Source organism: Tachyglossus aculeatus, chromosome 2 (genome assembly GCF_015852505.1).
Source record: "Tachyglossus aculeatus isolate mTacAcu1 chromosome 2, mTacAcu1.pri, whole genome shotgun sequence".
Taxonomy (NCBI): Eukaryota; Metazoa; Chordata; class Mammalia; order Monotremata; family Tachyglossidae; genus Tachyglossus; species Tachyglossus aculeatus.
This window is the reverse complement of record NC_052067.1, coordinates 127,231,119-127,244,334: the sequence shown is the minus strand read 5'-3', so window position 1 is coordinate 127,244,334 and position 13,216 is coordinate 127,231,119. Positions and strand designations below refer to the sequence as shown.

At 42.4% G+C, this 13,216-nt stretch overlaps 1 non-coding gene across 1 annotated transcript; it reads right to left on the bottom strand.

Annotated features, from left to right (window-relative positions):
• Window positions 1-5,086: 5,086 nt before the first annotated feature.
• Window positions 5,087-5,192, bottom strand: LOC119924475. The gene has a single exon (XR_005449187.1). It is a non-coding gene; the product is annotated as a U6 spliceosomal RNA (small nuclear RNA).
• Between the last annotated feature and the right edge of the window lie 8,024 nt (window positions 5,193-13,216).

Here is a 13,216-nt window from a genome sequence, read left to right as displayed (position 1 = left end):
TGTTTTATTATACTTCCCCAAGAGCTTAGTACAATGCTCTGCACACAGTAAACACTTAATAAATACAATTGAATGGATGAATAAATGGGGTCGAGGTGGGGTATTTTTAGGACAGTGGATACATGAACATGTTTGAAAGCAGTGGGGAAGAAGCCATTGGAGAGTGAACAGTTGAAAAATGGAGGGGGAGAAGGAAGAGGGCAAGTGCTTACTGCAGTGCTAGGCACACAGAAATCAATCAGTCGATCATATTTATTGAGTGCTTACTATGTAGATAGCCTGCACATAACAAGATTACAGCCTAGAGAGAGCGCTCAAAACCTATGATAGATTGATTCAATAAGGTATGAAGAGATAGGATTGGAGATACAGGTAAAGGAAATAGGAGATATCCTCTTGACACAGGAAAACAGACTGGCTAGGAGAGTCAGAGGACTTGGGTTCTAATCACAGCTCCACCGCTTACCTCTTGTGTGACCTTGGGCATGTCTCTAAACTTCTCTGTGCCTCAGTTCTCTCATCTGCAAAATGGGGATTCAATATCTGTTCTCCTTCCTTCTTAGAATGTAAGCCCTATGTGGGACCTGATTATCCTGTCACTACCCCAGTGCTTACTACAATACTTGGCATATAGTAAACACTAAGCAAAAGCCACTATCATTATTATTATTATTCCACTGAGAGTATATGGGGTATGATGACTTGAGAAAATTTGATGGGGTCCAGATATTGGAGGTCTCTGTGGGGGAATTGGACAGATCTTTGGGGGTGGGTGGCAGAGAAGGCAGGTAGGAGGTTGTGGTCAGATAGAGGGATTTCAGAGATGATGATGTTGATAGGAAACAGGCAGCGGAAGGGTCATTGGGTACATCAACAAGGATATTGAAGTATCCAAGGATCATTGTAGAGTTGGAGAAAGAAAGAAGAAATGTGAGAAAGGGATCAAAATGGTTCAGAAAGTTGGAAGTGGGTTCGGGATGGTAGATATCTTTGACTAAAGTGGGTGGTAGAGGCAGATGATTTGTGTTTTGAAGAGAGAGAAATAGAGGGATGGGAGAGGTGGGATGGTGAGAAAGAGGTATTGGGGAGTGGAAAGGAAGCCAACTCCTCTCCCTTCCCTGTGAGGCTTGGGGAATAGGAAATGATGAGGCCTCCTCTACAGACAGTGGCAGGGAAGACAACAGTGTCACCTGAGGAGTGCCAGGTTTCATTGATGGTGAAAACCAGCCTTGATTGTCTCAGGAACAGGTCAAGGATGAAGGGAGTTTTTTCCATGGTGAAGCACGTAAGTCAGTACAACTGGTTTACCTATTTGGTGCTGAGAGATTATTTATTATCATCATCATTATTATGGAAGTAAGTTCTTACTATGTTCATTCATTCATTCAATTGTATTTATTGAGTGCTTACTGTGTGCAGAGCACTGTACTAAGCGCTTGGGAAGTACAAGTTGGCAATAAATAGAGACGGTTCCTACCCAACAGTGGGCTCACAGACTAGAAGGGGGAGACAAACAACAAAGCAAAACATATTAACAAAATAAAATAAATAGAATAAATATGTACAAATATAATAAATAAATACATAGAGTAATAAATATGTACAAACATATATACAGGTGCTGTGGGGAGGGGAAGGAGGTAAGGGGGGGATGCGGAGGGGGAGGAGTGGGAGAGGAAGGAGGGGGCTCAGGCTGGGAAGGCCTCCTGGAGGAGGTGAGCTCTCAGTAGGGCTTTGAAGGGAGGAAGAGAGCTAGCTTGGCGGATGTGCGGAGGGAGGGCATTCCAGGCCAGGGGGATGATATGGGCCAGGGGTCGACAGCAGGACAGGTGAGAACGAGGCACGGTGAGGAGATTAGCAGCAGAAGAGCAGAGGGTGCAGGCTGGGCTGTAGAAGGAGAGAAGGGAGGTGAGGTAGGAGGGGGCGAGGTGATGGACAGCCTTGAAGCCGAGGGTGAGGGGTTTCTGCCTGATGCGCAGATTGATTGGTAGCCACTGGAGATTTTTGAGGAGGGGAGTAACATGCCCAGAGCATTTCTGGACAAAGACAATCCGGGCAGCAGCATGAAGTATGGATTGAAGTGGGGAGAGACAAGAGGATGGGAGATCAGAGAGAAGGCTGATGAAGTAGTCCAGATGGGATAGGATGAGAGCTTGAATGAGCAGGGTAGTAGTTTGGATGGAGAGGAAAGGGCAGATCTTGGCAATGTTGCGGAGGTGAGACTGGCAGGTTTTGGTGACGGATTGGATGTGAGGGGTGAATGAGAGAGTCGAGTCGAGGATGACACCAAGGTTGTGGGCTTGTGAGACAGGAAGGATGGTCGTGCCATCAACAGTGATGGTAAAGTCAGGGAGGGCAGGAGAGGGCATGGTTTGGGAAGGAAGACAAGGAGTTCAGTCTTGGACATGTTGAGTTTTAGATGGCAGGCAGACATCCAGATGGAGATGTCCTGAAGGCAGGAGGATATGCGAGCCTGGAGGGAGGGCGAGAGAGCAGGGGTAGAGATGTAGATTTGGGTGTCATCAACGTAGGGATGATAGTGGAAGCCGTGGGAGCGAATGAGTTCACCAAGGGAGTGAGTGTAGATCGAGAACAGAAGGGGACCAAGAACTGACCCTGACCCTACATACCAAACCCTTTTCTAAGCACTAGGGTAGACAGAAGATACAAAATAATTAAGTTGGACGTAGCCCCTGTTCCACATGGGACTCACAGTCTAAGGAGGAGGGAGAACAGGTAATGAATCCCCATTTTTCAGATGAGGAAACTAAGGCACTGAGAAGTTAAGAGATTTGCACAGGTCTCACAGCAAACAAATGGCAGTGCTGGGATTAAAAGCAGTGTGAGAAGCAGCGAGGCCTGTTAGAAAGAGCAAAGCCCTGGGAGTCAGAGGACCTGGGTTCTAATCCCAACTCTGCCACATACTGTGTGACCCTGGCCAACTCACCTTGTGTTTAGTATGGTGCTTTGCACACAGTACCTCAGTTTCTTCAATTCGCCATCCTACTTAGTCTGAGAGCCCTATGTGGTACTGATTATCTTGTATCTACCCCAGCATTTAGTACAGTACTTGGCACATAGTAAGGGCTAAACAAATACCACAGTTATTATAGGAATCTGGAAATCGAAATTCTCAGAAGTCTCAGAGAGAGTTAAGATCTACTTCCCTTATCCCTATCCAGGTGATTCAGATTTCTGTTCTTCCATGTGCAGGCATCTGGGTCACTTAAACACCTCCTGGGATAATTTAGGCATGCAGTATATTTGTCCAAATTCCCAGGTTTCTCAGAGTCAGAAAAGTTTTGGGTAGAGAGAAGACCTCCTCAAAGCCAACAGCTGTGCAGCTCCTGCCAGACTACATCCTGGGGATTTCTGGAATAGCCATCCAGCATGCAAAAGGCAGGGAATGTGTTATACTCTCCCAAGTGCTTAGTACAGTGCTCTGCACACAGTAAGCATTCAGTAAATATGACTGACTGACTGATTGACTTAACCAGGTGCCTACAAAATGGAGTTCATTCATTTATTCTACACTCACTCCCTTGGTGACCTCATTTGCTCCCGCGGCTTCAACTATCATCTCTACGCTGATGACACCCAAATCTACATCTCTGCCCCTGTTCTCTCCCCCTCCCTCCAGGCTCGCATCTCCTCCTGCCTTCAGTACATCTCCATCTGGATGTCTGCCCGCCACCTAAAACTCAGCATGTCCAAGACTGAACTCCTTGTCTTCCCACCCAAACCCTGCTCTCTCCCTGACATTCGCATCACTGTTGACGGCACTACCATCCTTCCCGTCTCACGAGCCCGCAACCTTGGTATCATCCTCGACTCCGCTCTCTCGTTCACCCCTCACATCCAAGCTGTCACCAAACCCTGCCGGTCTCAGCTCCGCAACGCTGCCAAGATCCGCCCTTTCCTCTCCATCCAAACTGCTACCATGCTCATTCAAGCTCTCATCCTATCCCATCTGGATTACTGCATCAGCCTTCTCTCTGATCTCCCATCCTCGTGTCTCTCCCTACTTTAATCCATACTTCATGCTGCTGCCCAGATTGTCTTTGTCCAGAAATGCTCTGGGCATGTTACTCCCCTCCTCAAAAATCTCCAGTGGCTACCAATCAATCTGCGCATCAGGCAGAAACCCCTCACCCTCGGCTTCAAGGCTGTCCATCACCTCACCCCCTCCTACCTCACCTCCCTTCTCTCCTTCTACAGCCCAGCCCACACCCTCCGCTCCTCTGCCACTAATCTCCTCACCGTGCCTCGTTCTCGCCTGTCCCGCCGTCGACCCCCAGCCCACGTCATCCCCCTGGCCTGGAATGCCCTCCCTCTGCACATCCACCAAGCTAGCTCTCTTCCTCCCTTCAAGGCCCTACTGAGAGCTCACCTCCTCCAGGAGGTCTTCCCAGGCTGAGCCCCCTCCTTCCTCTCCCCCTGACCCCCCTCTCCATCTCCCCCATCTTACCTCCTTGCCTTCCCCACAGCACCTGTATATATGTATATATGTTTGTACATATTTATTACTCTACTTATTTATTTATTTTACTTGTACATAGCTATTCTATTTATTTTATTTTGTTAATATGTTTGGTTTTGTTCTCTGTCTCCCCCTTCTAGACTGTGAGCCCACTGTTGGGTAGGGACTGTCTCTATATGTTGCCAACTTGTACTTCCCAAGCGCTTAGTACAGTGCTCTGCACACAGTAAGCACTCAATAAATATGATCGATTGATTGATTACTCATTCAATTGTATTTACTGAGCACTCACTTTGCGCAGAGCATTCATTCAGTCATTCACTTGTATTTATTGAGCACTTACTGTGTGCACCGCACTGTACTAAGCGCTTGGGAAGTACAAGTTGGCAACATATAGAGGCAATCCCTACCCAACAATGGGCTCATGGTCTAGAAGGGGGAGACAGACACCAAAACAAAACACTTGGACAGTTGTCAAGTCATCAGAACAAAAAGAATTAAAGATAGATGCACATTATTAACAAAATAGAATAGTAAATATGTACAAGTGAAATATATAGAGTAATAAATCTGTACAAACATATATGCAGGTGCTGTGGGGAGAATAAAAATATGGAATGCTTCACGGATTTGCATGTCATCCATGCGCAGGGGCCATGCTAATCTTCTCTGTATTGTTCCAATTTTAGTATATGTGCACTGTAATAAGCACTTGGAAAGTACAATTCGGCAACAGATAGAGACAATCCCTACCCAACAATGGGAGTAGCTGAGGAGGTGTCCTCCTTATTATCTGCAGCGGCCAGAGCAGCAACAACATTATTTCATTCACTCAATTCATTCAATCGTATTTATTGAGTGCTTACTATATTCAGAGCACTGTACTAAGCATTTGGGAAAGTACAACAGGCCTCCACATCCAAGATGGGGAGACATTTCCCTTCCCTCTCTTTTTACTACACCTGCTTCTCTACTAGTGCTAGCTATCGCGAGCATCTAATGGTGAGTGCTAGATATTGGTAAAAATGGATTTATATATAGTGAATGTGGTGAACAAGCAGCTTGGCCTAGTGGGCTGAGCGTGGTCCTGGGAGTCAGAAGGATCTGGATTCTAATGCCGGCTCCGCCACTTGTCTGCTGTGTGACTTTGGGTACATCACTTAACTTCTCTGTGCCTCATTAACCTCATCTGTTAATGAGTGATTAAGGCTGTGAGCCCCTTGTGAGACATGGACTGTGTCCAACTGATTAGTTCGTATATACCCAGGCACTTAGCCCAGTGCCTGGATCATAGCAAGCACTTAACTAATACTTTTGAAAAATGTATATAAAAAGTGTGTTTTTATCTCTGCTGTTTTGCTATTCTTCTGTCTCTACCTTTCATTCTTTTCTGCCTTTCTCTCAGTCCCCTTTCCCCGTCCCTTCTTGGCTCAACTCTACACAAGCTTCTCCCCCATCTCACTTGGAATGTTAGAAAACAATTCATATTAACCCTCAACACTCTTTTCTCAAACTGTACCCAATAGGGTTCATCATTTGAAAAGGCACAAGGAATGACAACACGCAGAAATAACAATACCTTGCAAAATGAAATAGGAAAAAATTCAAACCCTGAAACTCGTAAAAAAAAGGAGAGGGTGCTGAATGTACTGTTTTAAATGAAAATGTACAAAATGAATACTGTAAAGCTTTCTGGTAGTTGCTTCTTAGTCTACAAAGCACAGAGGAGAAACTAGGTGTTTAGAAATGGATGTATTGATTTCTCTGCAGTTGAAAAAAGTGACAAAATGAGAAGCCAGTTGAAAAGGAGTCAATCACAAAGTTACTCTTGGGGACCTAGAGTTAAGAAGCAAAAAAGGAACAATTGTCCAAGATATTAGAAAAGAAAAATATCAGTAGATTGCAGTCAAGTAGGAAAACTGAGTAATGAAAAGGAGTTGCACAACAAAACAAACGTGATTTGAAAATTGATCTACTACATTAATATTAAGGAGAGTCATATAGGATTAAAAAGAACTAAAGTTTGTCTTTCAGTATTTTAGACTGACAGTAACAGATCAGCAACAAGCATTTTCACCTTGTGGTACATGAAGTTAATTCACTATTCCTTCCATCACCTAGAAAGCTTGTCTGGGCTTCAGGGTTTTTTCAGCCAATGAGAGTTTATTATGGTGATGTAATGCTGCTGAGTTGTATTCCAGCACTGACTATGTGGTCCCTCTGCATTGTGTTGGAAAGATTGGTAGATTGCTGGGTCATTTTTTTCTTCTCAGCCTGTTCACAAGCTTCAATTAATTGCATAAGAAATCTACATATATATATATACACAAATATATGTATATGTATATAGATGTACACACACATATGTATGTATATATATACTTACATATATTAATATTAATTTTCCTTCAGACTACTTAATTAGTTCTCTAAACTCAAACATTAGGTGATGAATTCCAGAACGATTATATTAGAGACAAGAAAAGATAACAGGGAGGCTAAATGAAAGCGAATTAAGAATAATTTATTCTGTGTCTTGTCTAACGGCATTCACTACATAAAAATATTTATTTTAGGTAAAACTGTTTCGTGTGTTTTAACAAAAGAAAGCTTTTTTTTTCCATGAGCACACCTATCTTACTGAAAATAACTGTCAATTAAAATGATTCAAAATGATTACTACCCATCTTTTTCATCTATGTTTGCAGATTGTGGAATTTGCCTTTGGGGGTATTTTTTGGCAATGTGTCAATGGTGTTTGTGTGACCCTGTATGTTATACATTTTAATACATGTGTGATTGTTTAAAGATACACATGTGAATATATCTCTAGCTTTTTACCTTGATCTTAGTTTTCCCAAACTACTGCATGTATATAAATATATATATATTTTTCCCCATACTTACCTTCTTGGTTAACAAATACCTACTCTTTTTTTTCTGATTCTAGTTCTTAGGTCATTATTCCATCTTCATCCTTTTCCATAATAATTATTATTGTGGTATTTGTTAAGTGCTTACTCTGTGCCATGCACTGTACTAAGCACTAGGGTAGATTCAGGCTGATCAAAATCTTAGTTTACTCTGTACAAAATGCTTTCTCCCCTAAAAGGAACATTTTCGTATACCTGAAAAATATCAGTTAGTACGGCCATAATAAATAAATAATAATAAATAATATTTTTATATTACATTAGCCACCAGATTAGTTCTGAGAAAACTTTGCATTTTCATAAATTTTTATGTAATTCATGCATTGTGAAGTTAATTTATAATAAACTGAGACATAGCACTTAGAATCACATTTTCAAATCATTCAGTTTCCTAAACGTTGCATGCTTGTAACTGTTCTTCAGACCACTAAACCTCAGGAGGTTATTTACTTAAACTAATTACATTCACTTTTACAATCCTATTGATTTGGAAAACTACATTACAGCTAAACCATCTGAAACTTTCCTGATTCAACAAATTTTCTGATGTGAAATTACATACACTTACAGTTCCTTCGTGCTTGAATATGATGTTTCTGGTGATGAAATTTAACCCATGGCAATATATATGGCTAAAATGACCAAAGTGTGGTGATCAGTCCAGTCCATGGTGTTTGTTTGCATCGACGTGTGTTGCTATTTGCAGAACTTGGCACTGTTCAAATCTTTCTCTTGGTACCTTAGATAAAGATATTCTCAGCATGTGGGGCAAATTACAAGGGAGACTGAATTGATTTTTTTTCTTGGGTTGAGAGCCAGACAAAATTTAGTGACTTTATTCCATTCCTTGTTAAATTAATGGGAAGATATTTCTTCCAGTAAGAGTTACAGTTATTCGTGTATGAATATGTTCATGATATGTTACTCAAATGCAAAATAAACCAAAGATCCCTGTCATCCAGAAGTTTTCATACTACATGTAGTAATTTTATATTTTTATATTATTTCTGGGAGAAATGGTGAAGACTGATGGTCTGTGCTTTCAGGATAACCACTTAAGATTAATCTATCTTATTGAAATTTATGGAGTGCTTAATATGTGTGGAGCACTGTATTAAGCACTCAGGAGAGTAACGATGGTGATGATGATGGTATTCGTTAAGCGCTTAACATGTGCCAAGAACTGTTCTAAGCACTGTGGTAGATACAAGGTAATCAGGTTGTCCCACTTGGGGCTCACAGTCTTAATCCCCAGTTTGCAAATGAGGTAACTGAGGCCCAGAGAAGTTAAGTGGCTTGCCCAAGTCACACAGCAGACAAGTGGCAGAGTAGGATTAGAACTCACATCCTCTGGCTCCCAAGCCCATGCTCTTGCCCCTAGGCCACGCTGCTTCTCTGTATACAATATAAGAGAATTGGTAGACATGATCCCTGCCCTCAAAGGGTTGAGACTCTTTGCCAGGGGGAGAGTGGCATTAAAATAAATTGTAGATAAGGAAAACCTCAGTGTGAAGAATATGTACTTAAGTCCTGTCAGGCTGTTGAGTATCAAAGAGCTTAGAGGGTCAGAGCCAAGTGCAGAGGTGACGCAGAAAAGAGGGAAAATAGGATGGGAAAAAGAGAGGTTAGGGAAGGTTTCCTGGAGGAGATATGGTTTTAGTAGGACTTTGAAGATGGGGAGAGTGGTGGTTTGTCGGCTAAAAAGGGAGAGAGAACAGGTAGACTGTCTATAGAGATTAGGAAGTGAAAAGAGTTTAATAGAGAGCTGGGCAAACAGAATGGCCTAGTGTAATTAGCATGGGTGTGTGATCTTGGGCCAATCAATCAATCAATCATTCAATCGTATTTATTGAGCGCTTACTGTGTGCAGAGCACTGTGCTAAGCGCTTGGGAAGTACAAGTTGGCAACAGAGACAGTCCCTACCCAGCAGTGGGCTCACAATCTAAAAGGGGGAGACAGAACAAAACCAAACATACTAACAAAATAAAATAGACTAATTTACTATTTACTAATTTACTATAATTATAATTTACTATTATAATTTATTATAATCACTTAACTTCTCCGTTCTTCAATTTCCTCATCTGTAAAATGGGGCTTCAATACCTATTCTCCCTCCTGCTTCGACAGTGAGCTCCATGTGAGACAAGGACTTTGTCTGATCTGATTATCTTGCAATTACCTCAGTGGTTAGTGCCACGCCTAGGATGCAGTAAGCACCTAACAAATTGGGAGAAGCAGTGTGGCTCGGTGGAAAAGAGCCCGGACTTTGGAGTCAGAGGTCATGGGTTCAAATCCCAGCTCCTCCAACCCTCAGCTGTGTGACTTTGGGTAAGTCACTTAACTTCTCCGTGCCTCAGTTACCTCATCTGTAAAATGGGGATTATAACTGCGAGCCCCCCGTGGGACAACCTGATCACCTTGTAACCTCCCCAGCACTTAGAACTGTGCTTTGCACATAGTAAGCGCTTAATAAATGCCATTAAAAAAATGGCAGTGAAAAATATACTTGGGCAGAGATGAAATGAGATGTTGTTTCTCCCCCAAATGGAGCTGAGGATCAAGAGCATTTGGATGACTAGGAGTACTTCCCAAGCGCTTAGTACAGTGCTCTGCACACAGTAAGCGCTCAATAAATATGATTGATGATGATGATGAGTAAAGTGGATACAGTTGTCAATTCCAGGACATAAGTGTGGGGGTCATGATAAGTTCACTGAGGGGCATCCTAGGTTCAGCCACTTTCCTTGGAGGGTGACGAGACTCCTGGATGAAGATTAATTTTTGACTGGAATATGTGGAAAGCAGTGTGGCCTAATGGAAAGATTGCAGGCCTGGGAGTCAGAAGACTTGGTTTCTAATCACGGCTCCACCACCTGTCTGCTGTGTGACCTTGGGCAAGTCATTTCACTTCTCTGTGCCTCAGTTCCTCTAGACCGTAACCTCAATGTGGGCCGGGGATGTGTCTACCAACTGTTTTTCATTGTACTATACGCTTCGTACATTACTCTGCACACAGTAAGTGCTCAATAAACGTGATTTATAGATTAATCTCTAAAATGGGGGCTAAATCCTACTCCCTACTTCCACGTTGAGAAGCAACGTGGCTCTGTGGAAAAGAGCCCGGGCTTTGGAGTCAGAGGTCATGGGTTCAAATCCTGGCTCTGCCACTTGTCAGGTGTGTGACTCTGGGCAAGTCACTTCACTACTCTGTGCCTCAGTTCCCTCACCTGTAAAATGGGGATGAAGACTGTGAGCCCCCCGTGGGACAACCTGATCACCTTGTAACCTCCTCAGTGCTTAGAACAGTGCTTTGCACATAGTAAGCGCTTAATAAATGCCATCATTACTCCCTACATGTGAGCTTCATGTGAGATGGGGACTGTGTCCAACTTATCTACCCAAGCTCTCAGTACAGTGCATGGCACCTAGTGAGCACTTAAAGAGAAGCAGCGTGGCTCAGTGGAAAGAGCCCGGGCTTTGGAGTCAGAGGTCACGGGTTCAAATTGCCAATTCATTCATTCATTCAATCGTATTTATTGAGCATATACTGTGTGCAGAGCACTGTACTAAGCACTTGGGAAGTACAAATTGGCAGTATATAGAAATGGTCCCTACCCAACAACAGGCTCACAGTCGAGAAGGGGGAGACAGACAACAAAACAAAATTGTCAGCTGTGTGACTTTGGGCAAGTCACTTAACTTCTCTGTGTCTCAGTTACCTCATCTGTAAAATGGGGATTAAGACTGTGATCCCCACGTGGGACAAACTGATCACCTTGTATCCCCCCAGCACTTAGAGCAGTGCTTTGCACATAGTAAGTGCTAAATAATGTCATCATTATTATTATTATTACTGTGTGACCTTGGGCAAATCACTTCACTTCTCTGTGCCTCAGTTAAAATGGGGGTGAAGACTATGAGCTCCATGTGGGACAGGGACTATGTCCAACCTGATTACCTTGTATCTATCTCAGTGTATGGAACAGTGCTTGGCACATAGTAAGATCTTAACAAATTACCACAATTATTATTGTTATTATGTTCCAGGCACTGTACTAAGCACTGGGGTGGATACAAGCAAATCAGGTTGGACACTGTGCCTGTCTCATGCGGAGCGCACAGTCTCAATCCCCATTTTACAGATGAGGTAACTGAGGCCCAGAAAAGTGAAGATACTTGCCCAAGATCATTCAGAAGACCACTGGTGGAGCTGGGATTGATAATAGTAATAATAATAATAACAGTGGTATTTGTTAAGTGCTCACTATGGGTCAAGCACTGTTCCAAGTGCTGGGTTAGATTCAAGGTAACCAGACTGTCCCATGTGGGGTTCACAGTCTTAATCCCCATTTTACAGATGAGGTAATGGAGGCACAGAAAAGTTAAGTGACTTGTCCAAAGTCACACAGCTGACAAGTGGTGGAGCCAGGATTAGAACCCATGACCTTCTCACTCCCAAGCCTGTGCTCTATCCACTGTGCCATGCTGAATCTCTGATATCATTATCCTCATCATTATGAGGTGTTCATTCTTGGCCACATCTGATGAGGTGGAATGAAAAACTTTAAGGCAGATATATCAACAAGAGAACCTGGAATCAGTGGGAGAAGGGGAAGGAGAGAGAGCTAGAGAAAGAGATTGAATATAGAAGGATGCTCAGAACAGATGATGGAATATGAGAAAAGAGGGACATCAAAGGCTCCCAGGGAAATATTATGTAGTATTTACTTCTCCTTCAGTCAGAGAAAGAGAAATAAAGCTACAAAATCTGGATGGGAAAGACTTTGAAATAGTTATGCCCCAATAACATTAGAGTGCTGGAACAGAATGAGAATAGTCTTAGCTGTGAAGGAGCCGTTAAGGACTGTAGTGATCATAGTTTCAATGCATTTCTGGAAAATCAAGGTGGACTGGATCATGCAAGAAGCAATTTTAATGAAAGAAATCAAAACAACATAAAAATGTGTCAAAGACAGGAGCCTGGAAGCAAATGAGAGAAAAGAGATAAATATCTGGAGGGCAAAATGGTTTTGAGGCTATAGGGAGAAGCAAGAAAGTGGTTATGAGGAGATATACAGAGAGGTTTCTGATCTGGGTTGCATTACTTAAATGTGCTGTCAATACCAATCCTGTTTCTGTTTTGTAATTAGGAAATAAACAAAAAATTTTAAAATAAAAAGCTATAGTCCTTGCCCTCTAAAAGGTAATGGATAAAGACAGTGGACATAAAGTGATTAATATATTTTATTGAGAAGCAGCATGGCCTAGTGGAAAGAGCACAAGACTGAGAGTCAAAGGATCTTGGTTCTAATTCTGGTGCCATATCTTGTCTGTTGGGAGACCATGGGCAAGTCATTTAACTTCCCTGTGCCTCAGTTTCATTATCTGTAAAATAGGGATTAAATCAATCATATTTTTGAGTCCATACTGTGTTCAAAGCACTGTACTAAGTGATTGCGAGAGTACACTATGGCATACCTATTCCGTCTCCCCTTCATTCATTCATTCAATCATATTTATTGAGCGCTTCCTGTGTGCAGAGCACTGTACTAAGCACTTGGGAAGTACAAATTGGCAACATATAGAGACAGTCCTTACCCAACAATGGGCTCACAGTCTTTAGACTGTGAGCCTGATGAGCAACAGTGAATGGGTCTGATCTGATTGTATTGCATCTATCCTAGTTCTTTTTATGGTATTTGGCACATCAGAAGCACTAAACAAATACCACTATTTTTATCATTATTACTACTATAGTCAAAAGATAGCGATCATAAATCAAATGATACTAATGAATAA